The sequence below is a fragment of the Corvus brachyrhynchos genome, unplaced genomic scaffold (assembly GCF_000691975.1).
Source record: "Corvus brachyrhynchos isolate BGI_N302 unplaced genomic scaffold, ASM69197v1 scaffold72, whole genome shotgun sequence".
Taxonomy (NCBI): Eukaryota; Metazoa; Chordata; class Aves; order Passeriformes; family Corvidae; genus Corvus; species Corvus brachyrhynchos.
The window spans coordinates 2566678-2578618 of record NW_008236763.1 but is presented as its reverse complement, the minus strand read 5'-3'; positions in this window follow the sequence as shown (position 1 = coordinate 2578618).

Sequence of the window (11941 nt, the reverse complement as noted above, 5' to 3'; positions counted from 1 at the left end):
AGGGTTGGGGATGGAAAAACATGCTTGTGACCTTCTGGAATGAGTAATTTTGGGGTGGTGGTGTCCTTGTCCTGGCTCAGCAGGATCCAGCCGGAATGGAGCCAAAATATTGGAATATTTGGTGCTCCGTGCAGTTGGGTGGGAGCAGCAGGGAGCAGCTGACAGGTTTGGGTTCATTTGGGAAGTGGCATCTCTGCTGCCCCAATGTGGAATCCCAAATGCTGGTGCCTGGCTGCAGATCCTGCTTCTCTTCCCATTCCCTTTATTTGATCCCACAGGGTGGTAAAACGAGGCTCTGGAATTCAGGAATGTTCGGGGTTGGATGCTGCTGCCAGCAGTGTTCCTCCAGGCTTTTGGGGCTCGCTAACAGGATCAGAGTGGGTCGATCCTGCAGCTTCTGCCATTGCTCCTTCTCCTTTTGAACATCCCAGCCAGAGAACCCTGCCAGGTATTCCCACCTCACTGCTGGGCCAGCTGCAGCTCCGGGCTCCCATCCTGGCACGGACTCCTGAGCTGGAGTTTCCTTCAGGAGCTGCCATCCTACATCAGATTTAGGCTGCTTTTCCCCTCACCACTGCTCCTTTGACCCTGCTGGATTTACTGCTGCTTCACCCTGCAGAAGTTCAAACTTCCTAAAAAAATTCCCACTGGCTTTGAAGCATTCCCAGGGAATTAATCCCACAAACAGCTGATCTGTTTTGGGATTTGCTGGACGTGCATCAGAGCAGCGGACACGGATGAGGTTCGGTAACTGCAGCAAGCGCTGCCAAACTGGGGGAAAGATTCCCTTGGCAGACAACGCTCCGTGTTGGCTTTTAATCCAAGGCAGTTTTGCCTCGGGAATATCCTGTTTGTGCTTCTCTCGGTGGTGTTTGGTCCTAGGGATGAAAATTGAGTCCAAGCTGCGACTCACGATGGGATTTGTTTGGGCCACGGGGGTGTCCTTGGAAGGATAAATGGGATGGGGTTGATTTAAAGAGCTGCTGTTCCCTGAGCAAGGACAGCACCCAGGAAGGGCTGGAGCTGTGCCAGGGGAGGTTTGGGGTGGAGATCAGGGAAAGGTTCTTCCCCCAGAGGGTGCTGGGCACTGCCCAGGCTCCCCAGGGAATGGGCACGGCCCCGAGGCTGCCACAGCTCCAGGAGCGCTTGGACAGCGCTGCCAGGGATGCCCCGGGGGGGGTTTTGGGGTGTCTGGGCAGGGCCAGGAGCTGCATTAATGATCCCTGTGGGTCCCTTCCAGCTCAGGATAGCCCACAAATTTCTCATTCTGTTCATGCCTATCTTGCCCGTTGAAGGAAACCTGGGAAATCTCTGGAAAATGGTGTTTTCCCAGCGGACTCCCTGCCCTTCAAAAGCCTGGTTTTAGAGACACTTTTGGTGCAGCAAATTGCAAAGTGAACAGGTTTGGATTTTTTACTCTTTCCGCTGGAATTTGGGGTCTGTGTCCCCCCAGTGGGATAAACTGAACAGAGACACCACCAGGGACTGGAATTGCTGTGGGGTTGGTGCAGAGGCTGTGCTGGGGGTGCAGGAGACCCCTCAGTGTTCTGTGTCTGCTCTGTGCTCCTGCTGGAAGAGCCTTGGAGCTCCGGGATGTGGGATTTGTTTGCTTGAGGGTTCACAGCCACACCCGGGGCTCGCTCTCAGCTCCAGCTCTGGGGTTTTGTGTAGCCCAGGAAATGTTTTTTTGTGTGCTTGGGTTTTTTTTTCTCTTTCCTCTTCCAATTGGTGGAGGTCAAGTTCAAGTGCTGCTGTGGAATTCACTCCCCCATGGATGCAGAGCAGGGAGAGTTCCTTGCAAAGTTGATGCTGAATTAAAGTTTTCAGCTCAGATTCAGCCCTTGGCCCCAAAATAGTCTTTGCAGTTCTCTCTCCTGCGTGGGCACAGCCAACAACTGAAACCAACCCTGCACAGACCCTTCTCCTCCTCTGCCTCTTCAAGAATATTTCATTTACCCTCCAAAACTCTAAATTTTGCTTTCTATTCAAGAGCTGAGCTTCACATTCAGTGGGGATTTGTGTGCCTTGACGAGGAACTGGGGTTTTATTGGAAGCCTCTCTCAGGTTGAGTAACGTCTGTGTTGGGAGCAGATAACAGCTCGGCAGGATCACATCTCCTGCTCTCACCCTCTCTTCTCTCCTGGAGCGTTTCCAGCTGAGCTCTTGGCCCTGGAGGAGGTTTTGGGGTTTTGTTATCAGTGAGTGCCTTCCCTGACCACAGGGCTCTGCTGGTTTTGCTCGTTACAACCCTTTTCAGATATTGTTGATTAACTGCAGTGGTTTATGTCTGAGGATTTCTGTTTTCCTCCTCTCCTGCGATCAAGCCACCACTGAATTTTTTCTTTTTAAAGTCTCTGCTTGGAATTCTAATTTATTTTTTTTTTTTAGCTAATTGGTTTTCTGAGTGTTTTATGAACGTGATGTTACTGTAGTGTTTCTGCTTCACTTCCTGAGACATGAGTGAAGGAATAATTCGAGTATAATCCAATTTACCACACAGAGCCATCACTTCTTTTTCCCTAAACTGGCCCTATTATTTTTTTTTTTAAATTTTACTTCACTGCTGATTACAGCACTGGATTTGAAGCAGTTTCTGTTCCCAGAAACAGTTCAGCCCATTAATTTTAAATTAATAAGTAACACATTTCTCAGAGGCAGAGCAGGTCTCACATTTGGAAGTGACTCAGTTCTTTCATTCCCATTCAACTGGTTTTACACCTTTAAATAAAACCACTTCAGTGACTTTGAAACGTTTTCCCCATTTCCTTCTTTTGGACAGCAAGGTGCCAGAAGGAAAAAGAAAATATCCATGGGTGCAAGTCCTTGTTCTCACTCTTGAGTCTCCTTCTCCCCACAGCACCAAGGGCTTTTAAGTGTAAAAAAGACCAAGCTGGGGAGTTTAACAGCTTATTACCTCTGATATTGCATTTTCCCAAGTGAGTTAATGCAAACAGGAATGTTCTTAACGGGCCGGATCACCCTGGCAAAGGCAGCTGTTATTAAACGCTGTTATCTTGGCTCACATCTAAGGGGAGCCTGCTGGGTGTTTGTTTCTTTCCAGAAATGTGTCCTCAGCCCGCTCTGAATCCGGGGATTCTGCCTTGCCCTGGCTGGGCCCCTGTGCTGGGACAGGGTGAGGACAGAACCCCTGAGATCTCCTGGGAGAGGGGCCCCAAAATCCCAGAATGGTTTGGGTTGGAGGGACCTTAAAGCTCATCCACGGGCAGGGACACCTCCCACCACCCCAGGCTGCTCCAGCCCGGCCTTGGGCACTTCCAGGGATCCAGGGGCAGCCACAGATTTTCTGGAAAACCCATTCCAGTGCTGCTGCAGCAGCTTGGACCCTGAGAGAGTTTGGGGAGGGAAACCCACCTCCCCTGACCCCTGGCTGGAGGAGAATTCCCAACCTCGGCGTTGCCTCCCCAGGTCTGGGAAGAGCAGCGGAGCCCAGCGTGGGAAGCGGGGAATTTGGGAATTCTCCCTCTGCACCTCCAGCTCAAACCCAACCAGGAAGAGACAGGGCCTGTGATCTGCACTAATTAAAAGAAACAAAAATTCCCAAGGTTTTCAGTGCTGGAAGGCGTTGCTGACACCAAAACAAAGAGCCTGGGCCTGGTGGAGCTGGCAGGGTTGGCAGAGCAGCTGTTGGCATAACAGACTTTCAAAATAAAACAAAATTAAAGCTGCCACCTCCTTTTCCTCGCTGATCCTGCAGGATTTCTCCAAACTGCCTTTGGTGTCCAGGCTTTTCTCTGAAAAACAGCGAGGAAAGGGCTGGGAAGTGCCATCTCCGGGCTGGTGATACATCTGTGCTTCCAGAGCAGGGTAAAAACTTGGCAGTGTGGATAAAGTTTGTTCTGAAGAGGTTGGATAATAAATTTGGGCTTGGTAATAATTTGGGTTTGATAATGGACCTGCTGCTAATTACAGCACATTGCTCTTTGGAATATATCTGCCCAGAAAAATAGGGAAAGGCCATTTGAAGCCAATTCCTCGTGTCCTTGGGAATCTTCTGCATGCAGCTGAGGAGCAGAGTTGATGTCTCGGGGCCCTGCAGCCCTTCCACAGCTGGATGGAGGAGAAGCTGCTCTCTCTGTGGGGGAAAAGGTGAGAAATGCTATACAAAAGTCAGGGAAATGGGGAAAAAAACCTCCAGGAGCCTCATCCTCGTGAGGCTGCCACTGAGTGACTCCATGTCTGGAGAACCTGGAGATTCCTTCAGGATTTTAGGGAGAAGTGGCCGTGGCCCGTCAGCTGGGAGCTGCAGAGAGGCACAGGAGCAAATGCGCTCGTCCTGTGAGGATTAACTCTGCTCTCTGCCAGCTCCCCTGCTCAGGCTCCTTCCTGCAAGAGAAAAATTCCCCTTGAAAAGCCAGGCTGGAGCGAAATCCTCTCCAGAAGTGGTTCCTTGGCTCCTTAAGGAAGGTGAAAAGGGGGACGAGGTGGGCTGAGGGAGCTCTGGGGCTGATCCCATTGTGCCAACGCTCATCACGTCACGTCCCGGTGCTCACTCTCCCGGATGGAGAACGGGGGGACCCTGTCTGGCCCCGCTGCTGGGGACGTCTCCAGGGCTGTTTGTGTGTCCTGACCCCAAAGGGCAGCTCCTCCTTTCTTCCCTCGTTAATCCCGGGATTTGTGGAATGCTGGTGACCCCCGGAGCTGGGAGTGACACGGAATTGTCAGTGGGAATATCGGGGAGAGTTCATCAGGGAGCAGCTCCTCACATGAAAGGTTAAAGTCACCCCTGGGATTTGAGATTAGGCTGATGAGGAGAATGAATCAAATTAATCACAAAGTTACCAGTGTGTCCCTGCTGGGGATATTTTCATTTTGGGAATGGCAGGAGCAGAAGAGCTGAAGCCTGGGCTGGTTCTAGGACACCTCCTGCCCGACTGCTGCTGCTGGAATAGCAACAAAAATTCCAGAGGAGTGTGACAGGAAGGAAAACAGCTTTCAGGGAGATGAAAGGCAGAGAAGGGAAGGCACAGAAACCTGGGATGGTGGTGAGCGAGTGAGATAAGATCATTAAACCATTTTTGGCCTGTTCTGTCATTGTGGAATTTAATGGCAAACTCTCTTATTATTCTTTTGATGACCCTTTAATTAATGAAACAGAATTAAGGTTCTCCCAATCCTGAAGGATCCCTTTCAGGGCAGACAGGTGTACGGCCTCATCCTTCTCCACCTCAGCTACCAAAGCAGGATTCATCCTCCAAAAAAAGGATGGATTTTATCCAACAGCTGCTTCCAAGGCTCTGGAAAGGAGCAGGGCTGGGGTGTCCTTGTTCTGCAATCGCTTCCTGCCTGCAGGATAAACACGCTGGGGAATTTTTGCACTGTGTCCCATAAACAGGGCTGTGTTGTTTACCTGCAGCAAATATCTGCCTGCCGGCTCCAGAATGAAACAGCCGAGAAAAGGCAGCACTTTAATCCTCTAAAGTTTCATGGAGAATTGTTCCTGATCAACTGGTTTGACAAGAAATGCCTTTTTCAGCAGATAGGACTGGGGTGGTTTCTGTAAATATTTTATTGTTCTTTTCTCTTTTGGGTTTCCCGCTTCACCCAGGAGTGGTGAATTGTGGCTGTTTGCTCAAAGAACTGGCCCCGAATTCTGCACGGAACTGGCTGGGAAACGTGAGAGGGGTTGTGGAAGCTCAGGATATTGAGTGGAGGGGGTGTGGGGAGGGAAAGGAAAGGAAAGGGAAAGGGAAAGGGAAAGGGAAAGGGAAAGGGAAAGGGAAAGGGAAAGGATTGTGAGTGAGGCAGAAAGGCCAAGGGCACTGTCAGGAGGAGTCTGGGGACACCTCCAGTGTGGCTTTAGGTGCTGCCTGGAGAAAGGGTTTGCAGTGAGACTCAAGGAATTCTTGTTCAGGCCCTGCTTTATGCCAGCAACTGGAATCTTTGCAGAGAAGCAGAATTTTGTTAAAGAAATGTCAGGAACAATGAGCAAGCCCTGCTTTTCACCTGGCTGTCCCTGTCCGAGGGGACGTGCTTTGGTCAGTGACTGTCCAGGGAAGGTCCCCAGGCTCCTGCATCCCCCGGCTTTGGCCGTGTCCCACCCAATCCGCAAATCCCGGGGCTGATGCTGTCCTGGGAAATCGCCCGGATGGCTCCTGGGGTGCATCATTTGCAAGTGGCCGAGCAAATGTGAGGCAGGGAGGCTGAATAGGAGCTGACAGTTTCCTTGGCACCCGGACCGGGCAGAAATCTGTGCCTTTGTTCCCTGCGAGGCTCAGGGGTGGCTCCGAGCTGCAGGGACCCTCCGTGCGGGGTGGGAGAGAGCTCAGCCCACGGGCACGGCTTTCCCCGAGCAGATTTGAATGAGAAAGGGCCAGGAACTGCCTCAAATCTTCAGCCTGGAGCTGCGAATTGCGAACGCTGGAGCTGCCCCGTGGCAAAGGGAGGCTGGGCTGAGGCCAAATCAAATTGACCCCCTCGGGGTAAGAGTGGGAGGGAGCGGGTGGGGTGGGATGTGAGCGATTGTTGGATGCGCTGGAGAGGGAAACTGGAGCTGTCAGAGGGCACTGGGACCCAGTGGGAAGTTCTTCCCTGCCTCATCTGTAGGGCTGAGGTGGGCCAGGAGCGATGCCCTGGGCGGTGTCAGAGGTGCCCCGCAGGCTGTGGGATGAGGGCTGCAAGGTGTCCCCTGAGTGTCCCCGGGCTGTCCCGGGGTTCCAGAGGGTTCAAGAGCTGCCGGGGCCGGGTGTGGGGGGCACTGCAGCGCTGAGGATGGAAGTTCAGAGAGCTGGAGCCGGCCCTGCTGCGCTGTGGCTGCTCTCGGGCAGGGCACCAGCCCTGAGCTTCCTTTCCACTCACGGGAAACTCGGGGTCACCTGCGCACACCGGAGGTGACAGCGACAAAAACAGCACAGCAGCGTCGGGGAGGGGAGAGGAGAGGGCTCAGCAGAGCCTGAGTTCTGCTCCTCCTGAACCTTCCCCGGCTGGAGCTGTTTGGGTTTCTGCTGGTTTTGCTGTTGCCCCATTGTCCTTGGACTGCCCCGGCAAGGCCACCCCTCCCTGGCGGGTTCCCCTGGAGGGACAAGGGACAGCCACAGCTTTGGGGACACCTCTGAGACCCCTGGGACAGCCACAGCTTTGGGGACACCTCTGAGACCCCTGGGACAGCCACAGCTTTGGGGACACCTCTCCGAACTCAGGGTCCCCCTGAGGGGGAGCAGAGCCCGTGAGGCTGTGCTGGGAAGGGAGCCCGGCTGGGACAGGCCGAGGTGAAGAAGGCGGCCCAGGGAACGCTGAAATGTTTGTCCTGCTCTCTGTAAATAGGGCAGAAATCCCAGATTTCAGACCCGCTTGCAGCACTCAGAGCTTCGTCCTCTCTGCAGGGCCGGCAGAGCTGGCGCTGGACAGCAAACGGGGCAGCCAGGCCAGGATCGATGAGGATGTGGACGAGGGAGAGGCTTTGTTTGCTTGGCTGCAAAGGCCTTGGAGCCCAGCGAGAGGCACACGGTGATCCCACGGCCCCAGCAGACCAGGAGATCTCTCAGAACCAGATCCTGAACCCAGAAAAAGCTCTGCAGAGGCTCAGAATCCTGAGGTTGTTCAAGTCTCGAGGCTCCCAGTTGATAATAAATAAGTAAATAAATGAATTGCTGCCTGGGTTTGGCAGTTTGTGGCCAGCCGTGGTTCCAAAGCTTTCCTCCACAACCAAAACGTGCGGAAATTGGTATTTTTAGAAAGAGAAAAAATTAAAAAAAAAAAAAAAAGAGAAAACCTTTGTTGAACCCATGACTCCAAGTGCTCGGAAACCAAATATTGTGAAACTCTGGGCAAATTTGGAGGAGTTAAAAATTATGCAGCATGGGATCAGCGCGGTGCTGATCCAGTGTCCTCCCTGCAGCCTCTTCCAGGGAAACCTGGGGATGATGGTGCTGAGGAAGGAGCTGTGGGATGTTGCAGCTTTGCTTTGCTCTTGGAGAAGGAGCAAAACCACCCTTGGAGCCTTCAGGAATGGGCACCTTCCAGCCTGGCACTGCTCCAGCCACGGGGAATCACAGAATCCCAGGATGGTCTGGGTTGGGAGGGACCTGAAAGCTCACTCAGTTCCACCCCCTGGCCACCCCGAGCTCTTCCTGCCGTGGAAAATGCAGCTCCTGCAGTTCCCCTGCCCCACATTCTCCCTCCTCAGTCAGCAGTGCTGACTGGGGCAGTTTTTTGCTGCACAAGAGCTGCTCCCGTGGCTCCATTTCCATCCCTTGATTGTCCCTCGGATGTGCTGGAGGATCCCTGCGAGGTCCCTCCCTCAATCCCCTGCTGCTCTGGGCTCCCCCCCAGCACCTCCCAGCCCTCCTGAGGGAGCTGAGCTGCTCATTTTTGGCACCCCACGCTCTGAACGTCGGGGCCTGGTGGCTTCTCCTGCAGTGCTCGAGACAAAAATACATTTCCTGTTTAGAGAGAGAGCGAAGATCAGCCCTGAAGAGCTGCGGCTACCTCGGCTACAAACAGCCTGCGCTGCTGGAGCTGCTGGAGCTCCTTCCAGCGGCTTTCTCCTCTTTTAAGGTGCTTTAGACACAATTGAACAAAGTCCAGCATCGCTCCTGACTGGCACAAGAGTTTTTTAACCATCAGCTCATCAGGGGAGATCCTTCTAAAGCCCGGTGTGAGTTCCCACCTTTGCTCCCGAGGCAGCAGCACTGGACACCCCCAAAGAGCGTTTTACTTTGCATTTCTCTGACACTTCTCCCCCTTGGGATCTGAAAGTTTGGTAAATAACCACTCCAGCCTCCCTGGGTGGGGTGCTGAGGTCGGGTTTGTGCTCTCTGCCTCCAGAAAGAGGCTCTGAGTCAGCAGCCGAGTTCAGGGCTTGCATTTTCTGTAACTTGGCACAAAATGGGCTCAAAGCCACCTCTGGCCGAGCTGGGGCTTCCAGAGTAACTCAGAGCACCCACGAAGTCAGTGTGGGGAGAGGACTCTTCCTGAGGAGCTGCAGCAGGAGGATCTGAGCTGTCACAGCTCATCCTGTGCCCAGGGTGAAGCTGAGGCTCCTCCTGCTCGCTGGATCCTTTTTTTTTTTTGCCCCATGTGATGCTGCCTGACCCCTGTCAATGTTCTGGTCAATGCCATGAGCCCTGCTTGGCTGGATCCATCAGATTTAGATAAGAGCAGGGCCAATCTGTGCTGGGATCTAATCAGGCAGGAGCAGCTGACACGGCCGTTGACTCTGTATTTCCTGCTTGATAAATAATTCTCCTTTGCAGATTCCCATGATGGCTCAATCACGCATTAGTCTGGTCCTGCTTCAGAAAACTCATCCATTTTTAAGCCCAGGACTGGATCTAGTAAAACCATCAGTGTAAATAAGGCCAGGCTCTTGTTCGGGTGCCCAAGTTTAGGGGTCTGTTCTCCCTCTGCTCCCTGGACTCTGAGTTCCTCATGGAGTCAGCCCTGCACAGCAGCAGCAGCAGGGGAGATAAAGGGCTGAGAGTGAGAATTCCTGGCTGGAGAGGGAGAACAGAGCTGTGTTCACCTGCAGCTCCAACCCATGGCTGCTTTCCACGGAGGGACAGAGCTGGAATTTCAAGGGATTATTGCCACAAAGATTTGTTTATCAACAAGGTCCCAAGTACTGGTCAGAGCGTGGGTCAGTGGTGCTGTCACTGCTTAACACAGGGAAAACGAAATGAGGGATGGGAAGGCTCCCAGGGAAAAGGGACAGGACAAGGGGAAACGGCCTCAAGATGTACCGGGGAGATTTAGCAGGAATTTCCTCGTGGTAAGGATGGTCAGGCCGTGGAACGGCGCAGGGAGGTTTGGAGTGCCCATCCCTGGAGGTGTCACCTGGATGTGGCGCTCAGTGCTCTGGGCTGGGCATTGGGCACAGCTTGGATTTGGTGACCCTGGGGGGATTTTCCCACCTGAATAATCGTGTGACCCACAGCAAACCCTGTGTCTCTGAGAGATTCCGGTCTTCTGTACTTGGTGTGACCTAAAAAACGTTCATTTATCTCATGACTTTTGAGAGAAACGAGGCTTTCTGTGACCTCCCTCCCCACGTCCTGGTGGTGGTGCAGATGACCCTGGAGCTGTTGCTCCCTCTCTGGCCTGTGCCACCCTCTCAGGGACATCCAGGAGCGTCCAGCACCACCACAGGCTGTAATTTCTGCCTCCAAACTGCCTCAACCAACATCAGCCAGTGACTCAGAGCCTGGAATAGAAGATAGGAAACTGAAATTCATGCTGCTTCTCTGACCACTGCAGTGCCCAGCTCCATGTGGGCACAAGGTTTGGGAATCCACCTAGGGAGAGTCATTTGCTCCAGAGCTAGAGAGGGAGGAAAAGAGAAAAAAACCCAGCACTAATGGCTATTTAATTGCTTGTGAACTTCTCTTGACTGAAAAACAGGGGCAGCTCTCCCCACCCAAATTTGGAACCTGGCCCTTTCCCAGCTGAAGTCATAGCCCAGCTCTCCAGCACTTTTTGTTGGGTTTGGGGTTTTTTGTTACTGAGTTCCTATCTGCAGCTGGACTGCCAAAAATGCCTTTTTTTCCCCCCCAGGAAACAGCGGTGTTGCTTCTCCTCGTCAGCCACCCCAGCGAGCGAGTTCTCATCAGCTCAAGTGACAGCAAATGCAGGTGCTCCTCTGCTTTTTTCTGTGCAGGGCGAGTCCTTCCAGCAAACTTTGGGAGGGAACAGCTGTTCACAGTGAAAACGCCGCTATCCCGCTGACCCAAGCTGAAATGTGATGTGGAAATGGGATTTTTGACCTTGAGAGCTACAAAGTTGCTCAAAGGAGGGACCCTGTGAAGATTAAAAATAACTAATCTTTGCAATGCTTCTGTAGCTGACAGAGCTGCGTGAATTCGCCGCAAAACAAAGGGCCAAAGCTTTAAATAGCACAAAGTAGCACAAGGCTTTTGGTGACTTTTTGAAGTCTTCAGCTGAAGAACTGGCCCGAGCATTTGCAAACATTCATTTAGGAACAGCTGGTGTTCTCAGCTGCATTCTTGTCTCATTTTTCCTCTCCTCTGCTCGTTTTGTTCGCACACACACACAAAAATAAGATACTTGTTGCTGCAGATGTTTAGGGAATGTTCTGTTGGAGGGTTCTCATCTCGAGGGCTGTGGGGATGAATAGGACATTGATTTTTCCTCAATTTAGGGTTCTGTTCAGCCCCTGTTTTTCACGTTGGGTGCTGATACAATGTCTAGATCTCTCTCTCTATAAATGTATATATTTTGTGTCCCTCTCCCTCGCACGCCACGAGAGATTAAGCACTCATCCACCACGAGTAATGTCCAGGGCCAGGTCACAAACTTCCCATAGCAGGGGCCCCATTTGCATCCAAACCAGACCATTACAGGGAACCACCAGCTCAGAAAACCCAAACAAACCCAGAAACTGCTCGTGCTGCGGGTAATGCTCCGGCGGGAAGGGGGGAAAGAGAAAGGGATGAGAGAAAGGGGGATTTTCCTAAAGAAAGGCCGGGTATTTGGGGTGAATGGTCCTGCAGGACAGAGCCGCTGCTGGGGCTGCTGGGGCTGACGGCAGCGGTGGGAGCTGCGCTGCGGGAACGGGGCGGAGGGAAAGGAGCTGCGGGGGTTGAGGATGCGGGGAACGGCGCTGCTCTCTCGGAGGGGACTGCAGGGAACGGGGCTGCGGTGCCGGAGGGGCTTTGGCCTCAGGGATGTGGGGAACGAGGCTGTTGTCCTGGCGGGGCTGAGGGGAGAGGGGATGCGCGGATGGGGCTGTTCTTCCACCGAGAGGGGCTGCGGGGATCGGGAGTGCGGGAACGGGGGCTGTTCTCCCAACGCAGGGTGCGGGAGCGGGGCTGTTGTACCGGAGGGGTTTGGCCTCAGGGATGCGGGGAACGGGCTTGTTCTCCAGCGAGGGCTGCGGGAACGGGGCTGTTGTCCCTGCGGGGCTGCGGGAATGGGATTGTTCTTCCAGGGAAGGCTGCGGGATCGGGGCTGTTCTCCCTGCGGGGGC